At 34.3% G+C, this 16,786-nt stretch overlaps 1 protein-coding gene across 1 annotated transcript in view; it reads left to right on the top strand.

The window, feature by feature from the left end:
* Positions 1–16,786, top strand: part of kairos — a 56,817-nt gene continuing 40,031 nt past the window's right edge. The window contains exon 1 of the mRNA XM_023157047.2: positions 1–210. The gene's annotated coding sequence lies outside the window, so the exon portion shown is untranslated. The remainder of the gene's footprint in view (positions 211–16,786) is intronic.

Raw genomic sequence — 16,786 nt, 5'->3', positions numbered from 1 at the left:
ATTCTCGTCCTCCGGTCCGGCGGGGAGGATCCTGCCATACTCCTGCTTTGATCCTGGCCAGTATTTTCCCGTCTTTCGTTCGGATCGGCGCGTGTTTCGTTCCTGCAGCGGAAATCTGCGATCGGTTTCGTCAGAATTTCTGAGGAACTCCTGGTGCTTGGATATCGAAACCGTTGCTTGTTTTTGGTTTTCTCGAAATGAAGTAGATCGGTGAGTGAGGGAGGGTTTATTGATTGGTGGTAACCTTCTAGGGGCTGGCCTATTTCGGTAGGAAAAGTGGAAGATTCGATATACAGGTGTATCAGTATATACAGGGTGAATTAAATATACTTGTCGATTTCAAATTGACCTGGAGTAAAACTTTTGAAGAATAATATTTTTTCACGAAAACTTATTACTCACAGGCTGTACGTTGAATGTTATGCTTTGTATGTCCCATATATCTCTATAGTTGGAACTAAGATTAGGATCAACTTTGGAGAGTGCTACTAAAAACTACTGGTTCTGCATTAGTGCCAAAATCCATTTCCTGTTAACAGTCTGTTAACATCAGTGGTCAATAAAAATTACAATAGATTCCATATTTAGATTTGGTATTGGTGAAAAGTCTTTAGTATAAAATACAATCGAAAAATTGTTGAAACCAATTATGAAGGAAAGTGTTAAAAATGGTGCTTTCACGTATGAAAATTCACTTGTTTGAAACTTTTTTGCAGAAGTTCATTTCTCAGTTTCGTTTTCAAATCGCCTCTTTTCATGTGGTATACGAGGTGTTGCCTATTACTGGACTTTATTGTTTCTGAAGAATAGAGAGCAGTTTGTTAGCTTGAAATATCAAAGTGAGTGTACCACTACTACCTTTGATTCTGTGCTAGGTCCGATATTATTCCTTCTTTATACAGTGCGACTGGGCGCCATCTGGAAAGTTTCATCTGTCAATTTCACTTCAAAATAACGTTGTACGCTGATGGCACATCCTTGTCCAATAAAGTGGATCATCTTCTGTTCGAGAAGTGTGAAAGTACTTTGAAGTCAGTTATGAATTGGTGCGGAAACAATTTATTGTACCTCAATGCTGAAAAAACTCAGTTGGTGAGATTCCACAACCGTCAAAGACAGTGCAAAAAGTTCAAATTCAATTTAATGATCAAACACTTAACAGTTCAGACGATACAGCATTGCTGGAAATAACCATGGATGCATGTCTGACTTGCATCCATGGTTGCAACATCCATGGTGATGAACAAATCAAATTCCTTTTTAGAAACCTCAGAAGCATTTTGACAGAACAAAAACTATTGTAATAATAATAAGTATTATTATTATTATCTAGTGGTGAAAAATGATGAGTTTTTCAGAAGCACACAAATATAACTAATCAGAAATAGTAACAATAATAACAGAGGCGTTGATGACAGATAGTAGACCGTGATCGAATGGAACTTGAAGTAGCAAACGTTTCGTCTGTAAGTATCATACGTACAAAAATGAATTACAACTTGTGAATAGAATACAATATAGTGCTATAATATAATAAAAATGAATCTTCGATGAGTTTTAAGGTGATTGACAATGTTACATGATGAATTTCACTAGACTTCCATTGTCTACTATATAAAATGATTTGAAATCCCTGAAACAACTAAAAAAGAAGAAATAACAATTATATTAAGCAAAATAAACCTGAAATGAAATAATAGTGAAATAAACTACAAGTAAAAATATAACAATTGAATAAATAATAATATTTGGCTGAAATGAAATAATAGTGAAATAAACTACGAATAAAAATATAACAATTGAATAAATATTATTATTCATTCAAGAAATGAAATAATAGTGAAATAAACTACAAATAAAAATATAACAATTGAATAAATATTATTATTATAGAAAAATTGGTGAAAAAACGAGTAATATCCTTACTCGAGAAAAACAATATAATAAATTTATTCCAGTTTGGCTTTCAGTCTTCAAAAGGTACACAAGACATCATATTTTCACTCCTGGAAAACCTGTACACCAATCTTAATGAAAGAAAATCTGCGGCGGCCATGTTTTGTTACCTAACCAAGATCTTCGATTGTGTAGGCCACATACTTCTTTTTCGCAAGCTAGAAGTTTACGGATTTAGAGGATCTGCATTACTTTATCATCGGCGGCAGAATGTTCTATTAGATGAAATTTCATCAGAGGAACGTTTCATTTGCAGTGGGGTCCCACAAGGTTCCGTTTTGGGACCGGTGTTGTTTCCATTTATGTCAATGACTTAATCCATGTTGACATAAGTGGTGAATTTACATGTTCTGCTGACCACACCACTATCCTTTGGCATAGCAATACCACCTTGGGAAATGTAAAAATAGAAAATTTGTAGAAAAACAAATTTTTAGGGCTCTTCATTGATGAAAATCTAAAATTTGAATTCCATTTCGACTACTTATGTAAAAAACTAGCAGCAGGATGTCATGCAGTGGTAGTTTTTGCAAGAGAGATAGACACTACTATTACAAGATCAGTTTATTTTGCACAAATTGAGTTCTATTTACGTTATGGAATTTGTTTCTGAGGAAAGTGTGCACAATTTCGTTTCAATATGGTATTATCTCTACAAAAAAGATCCATCAGATATTTATGCAAGGCTAGCTACAGAGATTCATGCCGCCCATTATTTGTGAAGCAAAAAATTCTGACCTTGGTAGGTCTTTTCATTTTGGAAACAGTGTGCCTTATCCACAAAAAATATAAAAATCAGTTTAATATCACTTCAACTTATAGTACACCTCAGTCTTACTTCATTTCCCTTCCAACACCTACTCTAGGTCTTACACAAAATTCTATTATTTTCAATAGCAAGAAGTTATTTAATCACCTTTCGGTGAATATATGATGAAAAGAAATTCAGAAAAAAAGTAAAAGAATTCCTTGTTGGGAGGCCCTATTGTAGTGTGGACAAATTCTACCAAGGTTTTATCGAGTAACTGGTATGAAGCTTTGTGTGAACAAGTTATTGAAATCAACACGAAATATCAATGTTCATTACGTAGCATTATATATTTACATCTACTCAATGTTCATATATTCATGTACTTATATTTGTATCTGTTCAGTTGGGCTCAATATTCTTTATTTTTGTCAATTCAATGTCCCATATACACGTTTTACTTTACTAGACTTTACCAATAAGATGTTCAAGTTTTAGGTAATAAAGCATATTTTGATTTGATAACCTTATACTCATCATTTGTCACCAGATATGACATTCAACAATTCCTGAGCGATGCTCATGCATCGGATTTTTTTATCAAAATTCAGAAATTGTGGATCGAACTTCGATGCCACACAACTTCATGCCCAAAACTGATCAAATCCAAATAATGAAATAAAGAGTCGATTCACTATTTGAAATTTATTTTTCAAAATTGTCCAAGTATTATTTTTATATAAAAGGCAGTATAAACTGCTGATCACACTTCATTCAGTTTTTACAGAACAAGTTGTTTAGGTACATATCAAACAACCAGGGGTCTATCACTGTTCCTAGTAGTACACCATTCCTTAAATTATCTAAAAGAACAATTCGTTCAGGCCAATCGCGAATTACCTACACTGTAGGTTAATGGACTGACACCTATCAGAAAACAACTACTCCCCTGGCTAATACCTTGCAGGGCGTTGGATTATATCCAACTGAGGGGGATTTTGAGACTTATATGCTGTACACTGTCCTGAAATCACCAGCTATATCTGTAGGTGAATTCTGAACTATGGATCTGGATTGAAACATGCTACTTGATCTATTCAACGAGTGCCATTTGAAATAGTTCTCAAATAATTCATAACCATCAAAGTCTGTTGAATTCACCGAGTAGTAATTCAAGTGCATGAGGAATATTCTGTTTGGGTTGTCAAATCTGGAGTAATTGAAAGACGTTCACTTACATTTCGTCAAAGATATAAGACATTTTGCTTCCCTCTGAAATTCTTGAATTCAGCTTTCGAGAAAATATTAAAGCTTCTCTCGAGTTTCTATCTCTTTGACGGCTCGAATTCGTTGATAGATGAAAATCCCTCAAGATGGAGAAAACGTACGTATAGACATAGGATTCGATGTAGCTTCTTTTTCGAAACTTGATTTTTCGAGGAACACATTGCGCTCTGTTTTATCTAATACGACACGTTATTACTGAAATTTGTGGTTGGCCAACTGTCCAACTGGTAATTATTTCTGTTTGGAGGTTGAAAGAGAATAACGAGAATCAATTTCGGGAATGGACGTTTATGGATAGTTTGTTTGGATGTCTTTGTTGAATATTGTCATTTCATAAACCTAATACAGCCAAATTGATTTCAACCATAACACAAAATTTGAAATGAAACGGGTTTCATCAAAAATGAAACAACCAAAAACTAAAAATAGAATCAACGAATAACCTTGACCATCAACACAACATCAACACGTCTACAACAACAAACACTTTATTTAAATGTGATATCTCAGTTGCAAGGTTTTTCTGAATAGGTTCTGAATTCAGTATCTGAATGACTTATGAAACTCTGACTCGAACAAAAACGTCAAGTGAGGAACAGAAAGTGAAAAATTATATTTTTCTATTCCCTCCATATTAAACTAATCATAGCGTGTTTGACACGTGTATTCTAAATTAATGGCGGCCACTTCCTTAAGAAATTTTGAAAAAAGATGAGGTATGTAACATTTACTCTGATAAATATGAGCCAAAGTCAATGAATTTTCTCTCCAAATTCTCTGTAAAATTGAAACAAAAATTATATTTTCAGTAAATTTATTGTTCAACAGTTTGTGGGTTGGTAATGAATCTAGTTATATCCGTGAATCAACGACCATTTGTTTCAATTATAAGCTGTCAATGAGTTTATTATCTAAAGCCTTAATCTCGAACGAATATATTGTAAAATTCCTTTCAACTGTCAGCCTCGGTAGATAATAACATTATCCTGAGGTGGGATAAAGGGCACGAAAGGAGTGTAGGTAATCGCATTGCCAACTCTTCAGCCAAGAAAGCGGCTGGACTAATAGTCCAGTCATTATAGTAAGTTCACCTCGGAATTCAAGATACCCAGCTGTAAGTCTGTAAATATTTGTATATTGACACCCTAAAAGTTGTCTCAAAACCTACATATGGTAGGGTGTAAGCAACTAATAAATTTCAAGGTCAAAGGTCACAAAAATCGGTTTTTTGCGCTTTTTTGGAAATATCTCATTTCCTATGGATTTTTTGCTATTTGTATTCATTATCAATATTGTAGAATACAAAATTCTCTACAAATTTTGTTTAAAAAAATTTTTTATACGGTGAACCGTTTTCGAGATAGAGGGCGGAGAGCACGCGGTCACAGCATCACTTCAGGTCAACCGGTGCCTCCGGTCGAAAACGCGCCATATATAGTTGATGAACTATCGATAAATCAATGATTATAAATATTTGTCAATTTTCATTAACTATTATATCATATTTTATCAATTTTTTCCTAACTTATCCACTTTTTATTCAGTATTAATTTATTTAACAACACTTACCTGACCATGTAATTGCAGAATTGTTAATGAAAATATAGGAATTATATTTGAATTTTAACCTAATTAATATTTATAACTTCTTACATGATGAAAAAAAAAAACAAATAAATTATGAATTAATCTTTTTATTAAAAAATATCATTGAATACATTTATTTTTATTGAAAGTAAAGAAATGGAATAAAGGGTACAAAAACTACAATTTATAATTTTAATCATCTTCTTCCTCTTCATCGTCGCCTTCTGGCTGCTGGTAAATTTCAAACTGGTCTTCATTATCGTCTTCAACGACATTTGTCTCAAGTTCTTCCATGATTTCGGGGTCAAAGGTTCCATCTTCGTTAATGTCGCTCTGATATGGTAGAGCATTGAGACAAGCTTGCCCATTACATTGGCCACAAGCTAAAGAGCATTGCAAGCCCGCTTTCCTGCATCCGCATCGCGAACCACAACCACTCTTGCAGTTGCAGAAAATTGTATTTAGCAAATCTTCTGGAGCAGGTGGTAAAATTGTCATGATAGGCTCCATAAAATCGTTTCGCATTGCCCAACCCCATACCTGGGGTTCCAAATCATGTCCTAACCAAGTTTGAACTTGATAATATACACGGTTGAAATGTTGATGAGCAGCTGCACTAGTTGGTGGAATATTTGAAAACTGCACAGGTTTATTGAGTTTTGTAGACTTGACGTAATGCATATAACGAAGATGATCGAGACTTTTCACAGATTTCGGAGCATTATGGACTGCCAATAAGGTTTGAGTTCCACTCTCTAATAATCTTTGGGCCGAACAATTTTCTTCCTCAAATGCTGCAGCTAGTTCATCCAAATTTGTCAGTTTCTCAAAAAGATATAGATTTAATGCATGAAGAAAATGATAAAATATAATATAATAGTTAATAAAAATTGACAAATATTTATAATCATTGATTTATCGATAGTTCATCAACTATATATGTCGCGTTTTCGACCGGAGGCACCGGTTGACCTGAAGTGATGGTGTGACCGGGTGCTCTCCGCCCTCTATCTCGAAAAGGGTTCACCGTATAAAAAATTTTTTCAAACAAAATTTGTAGAGAATTTTGTATTCTACAATATTGATAATGAATACAAATAGCAAAAAACCCATAGGAAATGAGATATTTCCAAAAAAAAGCGCAAAAAACCGATTTTTGTGACCTTTGACCTTGAAATTTAATAGTTGCTTACACCCTATCATATGTAGGTTTTGAGACAACTTTTAGGGTGTCAATATACAAGTATTTACAGACTTACAGCTGGGTATCTCGAATTCCGAGATTCTTACTTAATTTAAGCTTAAATGACTGGATTATAAGAATGTTAGGACCCAGTGACACCACCGATCACCGTGGGCGACCCTGGGAAGCTGGCACCGAAGAAATATCTGGCGGTGACCAGGAAAACCTACGCTTAACAGTAGGAGAGAACAGTGTGAGAAATTGTGGAATTATCGAAAGAAAAAAGAATCATTTCGAATCTCGACCTACATCTCTTACGTAAGTCATCATAACCATCTCCGTTTTCTCATTACCATTGAATGAAATACGCTTCAATGAAAATGCATATAGGATATATCTCATCTGCCCTTACTCCAATTCAAATCCATCGCTTCAATACTTAGTGACGCAATACTAAAATAAATTTATACCTCTCAGCTACTTTCAGTAGCTTTTACTACCCAAAAAGAAGCTCTTAAATCCACCCGCATTCCGCATATATAAACGAGCAACCAGAAAATTTGAATTTATATTGGTTATTGGCTGGAAACCGGCGAATGATGATAACGTGATCTTATTATTTTTTCCTGGGGTTGTTACGATGCAGCAACGATAAGTCTGAGTTTATAACAATATTTTGAGAGTACAATTACATTCGACGCCATCGCTGAAATAACAATGTTTTACTGGAAGGGTTAAACTTACGGAGAAGTTAATAATAATATATTTATTTGCCAATAATTATTCAACATATATTCATAAAGAAACAAAAATATATGCAAATAAATATGGAGCAGCCCATGTGGTAGTAGATGAATAATTTATGTTCTGTACCAAAATCCCGTGTATTTTGTTATAGCGCTAAATTTCATACAATTTTTATGACATCCGATCGGAACCTTGTGGAACACCCAACTCGAAGTAGGTGTGTTTCGGAGTGGGAGTGGGAGAGAGAAACGTGGAATGAGTATCGGAGAGATTCAAAGAGCGTAGCCCCCCTTGGGATTCCGCCTCACCCCTCAGGCCCCCTTGGCACATACCAGTTAGGTAGGCTTTGGTAGGCTTTATACTTAGCCTCGACACCAACGTGGGGTATTGGAACTAAATGCGAATTGTTAATATTTATAGCGGTTGTTTTGCCGGGACCGAAATTGAGTCATTTTCTATACTCAATCTCATTTTTTGATTTCCGTAGAATTTCAAGGGAATTGTGACGTCATTTTCATGTGGAAGACAGGGAAATATTCTTAGATTTGGGAAATAATTGATGTTTCATAAAAAGTTGTGTGTTTGTAAGAGTGACAGAGGCACGTGTGACGTAATTGATCCAAAGAGAGATGGAGATGATATCGAGGTGATACGTCGCCAGCGCAAGCTTGACAGGTTCGGTGTTGTCGGTTGTAAAATAAATCGTTATTTATGGGGCAATGTAGCGTTACCTGTTTCAAATCTAAGCATGAAGGGTTAGGAATACGACTCAATGAAAATTGTTCAAGTTACAATATTCTAATGTATCAGTCAAGTGTACATTTTGGGCTTCTGTGAGTATATCTTGAACATAGGGGAAAAATTTCGAACCCAAAATCACAGTGGATATAAGTAAAACTCCACAGGCTTAAAGGCAGGTACTTAAAGAAGAATACTGAAGATGTAGATTCGTTTCTATCAAGATAGGACCTTGTGCAGGAAAAAAACAACGCTCTTACTATTACACTATTATTGTTTTTCTAATTTGGATATTGAAACAACATAGTACAAAGTATTCTACAATGTCTTTTATATAACAATAGATAGTTACGAAGTTTAAATAAAAGACTGATTCTTATAAAACAAATTAATTTGGAAAAAACAGTCAAAATGCAATATTACTTGTAAGAAAATAAATAAATATGTTAATTTGGCATTTTATGCGAATAAGTTCAACTATAGTGAAAGAAAATTTGAATGATTGCGTTTATTGATTGATATTGTTCATATCCTATGAAAAAATCCACCGAACATAAACACTGAAAGGTAGCTTAGAGTTTCTTCGAAAAATTATCTCCAACAGTTGAACATAATCCCACTACATATTGAATGTTTTCACTGGACGTTCTAGAACATATGCCAGCTGCGTTGCTGCATTGAATTATCATCACCACATATAATGAACCCCGGCTTGATAGTCATTCACGTCACGAACATATTCAATATTGTTCCTAACCGAGTTATCGCTCGAAACGTAATATCCGGCTGAAAACCACGGCTTTGGTTCCGTATGAACTCTCTGCCCGTACACCCATATAACTCACCTTAATGGAATTGATCGTAGCAAAATAGGGATATGCAGACATCGTTTTTCACTGATTGTGCAATATCTTTTGGAAAATTGATCAACTGTGCAGGGGTCATAGTTAGGATAACTGGACGTTGTACGATGAGATACTTATAACTTTTCACAATGAGCTCAGTTTTTATAAAATCCATGTTTGTTCCTGTATTGATTTCACTGCAACGCTCTGATGACCAGTTTGATGCTGAAAGCAGGACGTCTGAAACACCTAATGGTAGTATTTAGTTATTGAGGGTGATGAAATGATTTTTGGAAAATGTTTGGAATTCAACTTCATTTTCCATTACTCTAAAGAGGTCTATTAAAATAAAGGGTCTTGCATTAGGCGCTTCCTATTTTTAAATTTGAATAAAACAAAGCGTCATATGTCCGCCCCGGTTTCTCTGGGTGGAGGGCATCCGAAACCCTCAATTTATCATTACTCTGGCACATAAATCAGGCATTTTACCGATGGCACAAGCAAAAGACTGACGGGGTCAAATGCTCGTGCAGAATATCCAATGTGACATGAGCTGTGTGGCACATAGCGCTGTCCTATTGAAATCACATGTTGTTGGTGTCTAGACCAATCAATTTAGGCCAAAAAAAGTTGGTTCTCACCGACCTATAGTGCTCGTCGTTGACAGTGATGGCCTGGCGAACGTCGTTCTCAAAGAAATATGAACTCATGACGCCCTCAGCACAAAATCCATAACAAACAGTGACTTTTTCGGGATGCATTGGACGCTCTTGGATCTCATGCGGATTGGTATCATCCAAAATTCGACAATTTTGTTTAGGGACTCTTGTAGGCCTCTTTTTGCCTCTAACAGAGTCCTGACTGTGGTCTCCTTATTTATATATGAGACAATCTGTTTTCTCTTTAAAAATATCAACTTGTTTAACAACTTGGACGAGCCAATGTATCAAACCAGACAAAGATTCAGTTTTAAATTGCCGCAGCCTTCTTCGACCCTAGTTATTCCTTTATTAACAACGGTCTCGAGCTATAAGAACCATAAATGACCTTAGCGCTTTTAAGAAAGAGGTGAAAGACTTGCTTTCTCTGAGACCTCATTAGAGCTTAGCAGAATCCTACGATGATAATTTTAATTGAGTATGACTAACTGTAATATCTACGGTATTTTATTGATTTGATTCAATTTAGTTTGAATTAATTCATTTAATTTTATTGACCATGTTCTTATATCTTGAACGTTTGTATTAGGTTATGTTATTTACATGTCTCTTTTCAGTTCATGTTATCACTTACTTTTAGTGATTTTACTTTTGTGATTTCATTTATATGTTATTTACATTTCGCACAAGGCTCTGTCAATAAGAATTTATTCTTCAGGCAATAATATATATTTGAATTGAAAAACAACATAATATAGCAAAACCTTTATATATTTTGATAAACCCTATTTTTGCCACTGGCATATGCCCTCGAACCTCAAAGTAACAATTGTTAAACCGTATTCAAGTCGGGCGCATAAAACAGAGTAGGAAATCTGGCGAAAATGTTCGAAAAAATCCTCAGAAAACATTTAATGACTTTAACAGATAGACATCATATAATTTCAGATTTCCAATTTGGTTTCCAAAATGGAAGATAAACCTCTGATATCATAGTTAACTTAGTCACACAAATCTATGAACATTAAGATAAAAAACGACCATGTCTGGGAGTATTTATCGATTTGGTCAAGGCCTTCGGTACCATTAGTCATGAGAAATTACTGTCGAAATTAAATAATCTTGGTATCAGAGGTCTGGTGAATGATCTAATCAGAAACTACCTCAATGAATGAGTACAAATGGTTGAAATAGACGGCGTACTGAACGGCCCATTAGAAACTAAACACGAAATTCCCCAGGGCACTGTTTTAGGGCCAATCCTGTTTTTATTATATTTGAATGATATGTTATCCATTGATATTTCTGGAAAAGTAGCCTCATATGCTGATGATACATTTCTAATAATTGATGGAACAACTTTAGAAGATGTTATACCCCATAAAAGAAACGATATTGACACTATAGTAAATTGGCTTGATGATAGTTTACCGACAATAAATATTGGTGAAACATGTTTCATTTCATTCTGTAGTAACAGTCATGATTTTCCCAAAGCACAAAACATCAATACTCATTCAACTAGTAGAAATAAGAACATAACTCTTCAAAAATCCAGTTCAGTAAAGTATCTTAAAATACACATTGGAAAATACATATATACTATCTTTGTAAAAGACTCAGAGCCCTCTTGTATGTTTTTCGAACACTTGAAAACATACTGAGTGTCAATGATTTGTGCAGTATATATTTTTCGTTAGTTCAGTCTCTCTTAATGTATGGAAATCTAGGATAAGGTGGTTTCTTTAGTACAACTGTACAACCGCTACAGAAACGATTCCTCAAAATTCTCTATAATTAAAATTTTCGTTTCTCTTCGGCACAAATATTCCAATATTGTGATATTGTGTGAGTAACCTAGATATACCGAAAATGAACAAAGCTGTTGGACAAAAATCAATTACATATGTTGGACACAAATTATTCAATCTTGCTCCAGATCATATGGAAACGGAATACCTATGTGTTGAAATTATTTCAGATTTCATTGATAAAATGGCCAACTGAAAATATTACTATGAACAAATTCTAGATCTCTCAATTTTCAAATATATTTTTCATCCCTACCTAGCATTTTGAATAATTAATTCAAAACGAGTTTGTATTTTATTGTAACATTCATATATTCATTTGTTTACATATTTACACGTATATAGATTTTATACTTTTAGATTTTATATTTACTGTGTCTTTATTGTAGTATACTACGAATATTATTCACTACTGTTCAGGAAAAAAAGTATCCATATCCTTCATACTATTTAGAAATATGAGCACTAAAATGTTTTGTCCAAATATCTCAAAATACTATGGAACAGCAATGAACAATTATTTTTATTCAACAGTCAATGGAATGTATTATTCGAGTAAATTCAACGAAAATTTCATTCCGCATATAATTTTGACCTTTGAATGAAATGTTAGTTATTTATATGACTGTTGTTATATTTCAATTTTATTGAAAGTGTTGAATATTTCCAACATTCACTTTAATGCATTTAATTTAAAATTTGATTACAACTTTTGTGCAAAACATTCTCAAGCAAGTATCATTTTATTTCATCAATCTTTTTGAAAAGGTAATTTCTGACAAAGAATTAAATTTTTTGATCATTTAAAAAGTTTGTTGTATTCGAAAGATACATTTAAAACGATTGTTGATAATTTTAATTCGGCGCTGGTATCGAGCGGATTTATCAAGAACTTCAACATATGGCAACATGCTAGTTCATTTATAGTACGACAAAATGCCGTTCAACTGTGGCGCCGAATAAAAATTATCAGCAATCAATTTAATTCATGTATTACTGAAATTCAACAAACAAAATAATTCAGCTCATTTCAAAGGAATAAGTATTAGTAAATGTTATTTTGCGAAAATTAATTGTTTTAACTGTTGCATTTAGGTGATACATGAATTAAATTGATTGTTGATAATTTTTGTTCGTCGCTGCGGTCGAACGGATTATTACCGTACTATGACCAACGCCATACATACATGCAGTTAAGTAGTTCCACAAAAATACGCCCGACGTCAGCGCCGAATAAAAATAATCAACAATCAATTTAATTCATGTATCACTGAAATTTAACAAACAAAATAATTCAGCTCATTTCAAATGAATATTAATGAAAAGCAAAAAAATACATTACATCTCGACTATATTCAACGGAAAGAATTTCAATATTGATGTTTCGCAGACAAGTTTTCCAAAAACTCAAGTGAATCATCAATACCTAAGTTCAGTAATAAGACTCGTTTTGACAAATCTTTCCTTCTATCTATATTAATGACCCATTTTTTGTATTGTATGCTTTCATAAATACATGTAATTTGGTGATTAATAAACTACTACTACCTACTACTGGACGTGGAATGAATAGAACGATTCACACGTGTCCTCAATTTCAACAAAATCACTTGTGACTGGGGAGAAAACCAAGTTGAACCTTTGAGGTGTTTTTTTTTTATGAAATAAATTAATTGAATTGATTTGTATTCCATTCTTATAAAAATAACTGATACTTTGTTATTGTGTCATTATTATCAGAAGCCAAAACTTTTATAATTTCGTTTAAAACGAGAGAAAAGGTGCTTTAATTTATTGAACGCCCATAGATATTTTTTCAAGCTCTTATCTGAAAAATGATGTTGAATATGACTATCACGACTGCAAAAAATATGAAATGTATGTTCACAGTTCCAGAACGGTTTTATCCGAGAAGTAACAGAACAAAACTTCTCTCTCGAGACCAATTTAAAATTTTATTGCGACAATAACAAAAAATAAACAACAGCTTGAACAGTCGTTCCATACACAATTTTCAATTTTCATTCCAATATCGGGCATTCTGCCTAAATGCTTCCTGTTGCTTTCGAGCTAATATTCTGCCGAACATGATTGCCAGAACCCCGAGGGACACTAAGTGATCATCATTTCGAATTTATGTGATTGTTTTTACGCTTGCAGAAGCGTACAAAAGGTTACTTTGAAAATTAGAATCCGTGAAAAATATTTTGAAAGCTGCTTTGAAGTTCTGATGTATAATTGTGTCAAGTTAGCGTCATCCCTGATTGTGTTAAATAATTCTAGAGTAAAATAAAAATAATTTTAGAGTAGAATAGTTGGGAAATGGGTTGAAAAATATCATTCAATATCTCTACAGCGCATTTCTTCAATGTTCCCCACTCTTTTATTATTTGAACGGGTCAACTCGAAAAATTGAAAGTTGGGATAATGAAAGTAATGCATGAATACTTTATTTTGAAGTGAAATTGACAGATGAAACTGTCAAGATGGCGACGAATATTTCACAACCCTAGAATATGAAGTCAATATCTTCACCTACTACAAAATGGCGGAACATTAAGTAATGTCCTGAAGACAAACACATTAATATCGGTATTTCTAGAAATATTCCTTTTTATCTGCCACATGGCAATTCCAACAAAAATTGCCTTCATAGGAGTGACACTAACCCTGACGTTTTCCGGGAAACACATACCCAATATCCAGAAAAAATTAACGTTTGGGCAGGATCAAAATTTAACAGGGAAACTGTAGTTGAATATGCTGGAAATTACTGTTGACTCTCTCATCACTGAAATCGTCGAAGCAAATCCTAATAAATTCGATATAGATATTGTATCCCAACAAGATGGAGCACCGCCACATCACTTCAGACAAGTAAGAAACTTTTTGGATACTACTTTTCCCGGTCGTTGGATTGGCCGTCGAAGTTCTACAGAATGGCCCGCCCGCTCGCCAGATTTGACATCTTTGGACTTTTTTTATGGAGCTAATTGAAGCAAAGGTGTACGAACCTGCTTCAATATTGGATATAAGCCAGAGAATAATAAATATTTGTAGAGATATTGACGTTACTGTGTTCGAAAATGTTCGGCGTGAAATATCGGATAGATTGTTCATATGTCAAGAAGTTCAAGGCAACGATTTCGAGCATCTTCTGAACTGACCTCAAGCTTATTACCTCATATTATGTAGTTGAATGTCAATGTATTTAGGCAATTATTAAAAGTTCCGCCATTTTGTAGTAGTTGAAGATATTGATATTATATTCCAAGGTTGTAAAGCATTTGTCAGGAACTTCAAAAAGATGACTCACAAGACCCCCCTTCTATTTATGTTTTTTTCCATATGGCGCCAGTTTCATCTGTCAATTTCACTTCAAAATGAAGTATTCATGCATTAATTTCATTATCCCAAATTTAAATTTTTTGAGTTGATCTATTCAAAAAAAATGAAAAGGCGGTACATTAAAGAAATGCACTGTATTATGAAACAATGACCCGGCAAAACGTCTGTCTGTCTGAGCGCGATAAACTCAAAAACTCTCTAACGAATTTTCATACGGTTCCCATCAATGTATTTCAAGACAAAAGTTAATATCTATAATTCGTCAATATTTCGGTCAAATTCTTTGAAATATGACGATGTTCTTCATACGAAGTCGAGGTGGCGTTGCATAATTAATTCGATGAATAACAAAACAATTCACTAAATGCCGTTCTTCTTTTATAGGTGTACAGAAAAGACCAGTATGGCATATATCTATCTTTTAAGGACAGCTCACTATGCCCATTTCAATGTTCAAATAATTGGCCTCATATAGGGTGCAAAGTTCGTAGGCTAACAAAAAACAAACATTTTTTGATGAAGTTCGATTATATTATTCAATACAATTGCTTTCGAATATAGTGGTAATACAATTCTTTCATACCATTTTCATAGTACTTCAACCCCAAAATAGGCCTCAATTTCGACGACAACCACTTCAACGGAGCTGAATTTCTTTTCAGCGTCTGAGAACAGAAAACAATCACTGAGGGCCAGATCTGGAGAATACGGTGGATGTGAAAGCAATTGGAAGCCCATTTCATGAAATTTTTCCATTGTGTTCATTGATTTGTGACACGGTGCATTATCTTCATGAAACAAAAGTGACCACAACAACAACGATGGCGAAGACCAGAGCACAAAGTGCAATTCCATACTGTTAAAGTCATCTTTCCAAAAACTTAATCATGCTATCTGGAACTTGATATCCAGCGGGATCGAATACCACCCTTCAGTTGAATTGGAGGAAAATGTGACATTCAGAAATGTACGGAGTGGAAGCCAGTTTCACATTCAACGAAGTCTAATATGAATCGGTAAGGAAAGAAACCCCTCTGGCACCGCCAGAGGTTTTGTATTCCAGTCTGTATTCCAAACATCCGTTATGCAATTGAATCAAATATCATTCACAGAATTGCTACACAATATACTTTATGAAAGAGATGAAATTTCACTTACATGGAACACTGTCATCCTCACTGGTAGACATCCGAAGTTTCGCCGTAAGACACTTGCCCTAAGGCTCTTCAGCAGCAAATCTAGATAACATAATAAGAAAAAAACACTCAATTCATTCTTAAAATCACGACTTTATGTCACGGAATGAATTTAATCCACTCATGGCATCGATGACAGTGCGTAATGACATTCATTCGGTTACTTGATTTAATCCCAGCCATAGGAATCTTGTTTAGTTCTGAAAGGGTATAATTTTAGGAGAGATTCCATTATTGGGAAAGAACGGTTTCGGCTTTCCACTTTTCCATCTTCGTACAAAAAAATGTGGGAATTTTCCAAAAGGAAGAAAGAAAGCAATAAATTTTCAAAGATTACGTATAGGTCATGCCCCTTCCGAAACAACATACAACATAATGGCTTGGGGATGTGCAAAGGAATTTTCTAGAGTTTTCATCTCGCAAAAACGACTGATAAGATTGATATTCAACCTGGGGTACCACGAAAGTTGTGGACCCGTTTTCAAAAGAGAACGCTTGTTGATTGCACCCGCAATTTATATAATGAAATGTGTCATTTTTGTGCACAGGAACCTTGACTTGTACATAACGAACTTGAGCACTCACGGTCGTGATACCCGCCATACTACTGCTCTGAGGGTCCCTTCACATAAGAGTGATCATTTCAAAAAATCTCCATTATTTAATGCCATACATTTTTAT

This window comes from Leptinotarsa decemlineata, unplaced genomic scaffold (genome assembly GCF_025532065.1).
Source record: "Leptinotarsa decemlineata unplaced genomic scaffold, Ldec_3_MD MMD2_tig00026361_RagTag_RagTag, whole genome shotgun sequence".
NCBI lineage: Eukaryota > Metazoa > Arthropoda > Insecta > Coleoptera > Chrysomelidae > Leptinotarsa > Leptinotarsa decemlineata.
Note: the sequence above shows the minus strand (reverse complement) of the source record. Positions and strands in the feature narration are given on the sequence as shown.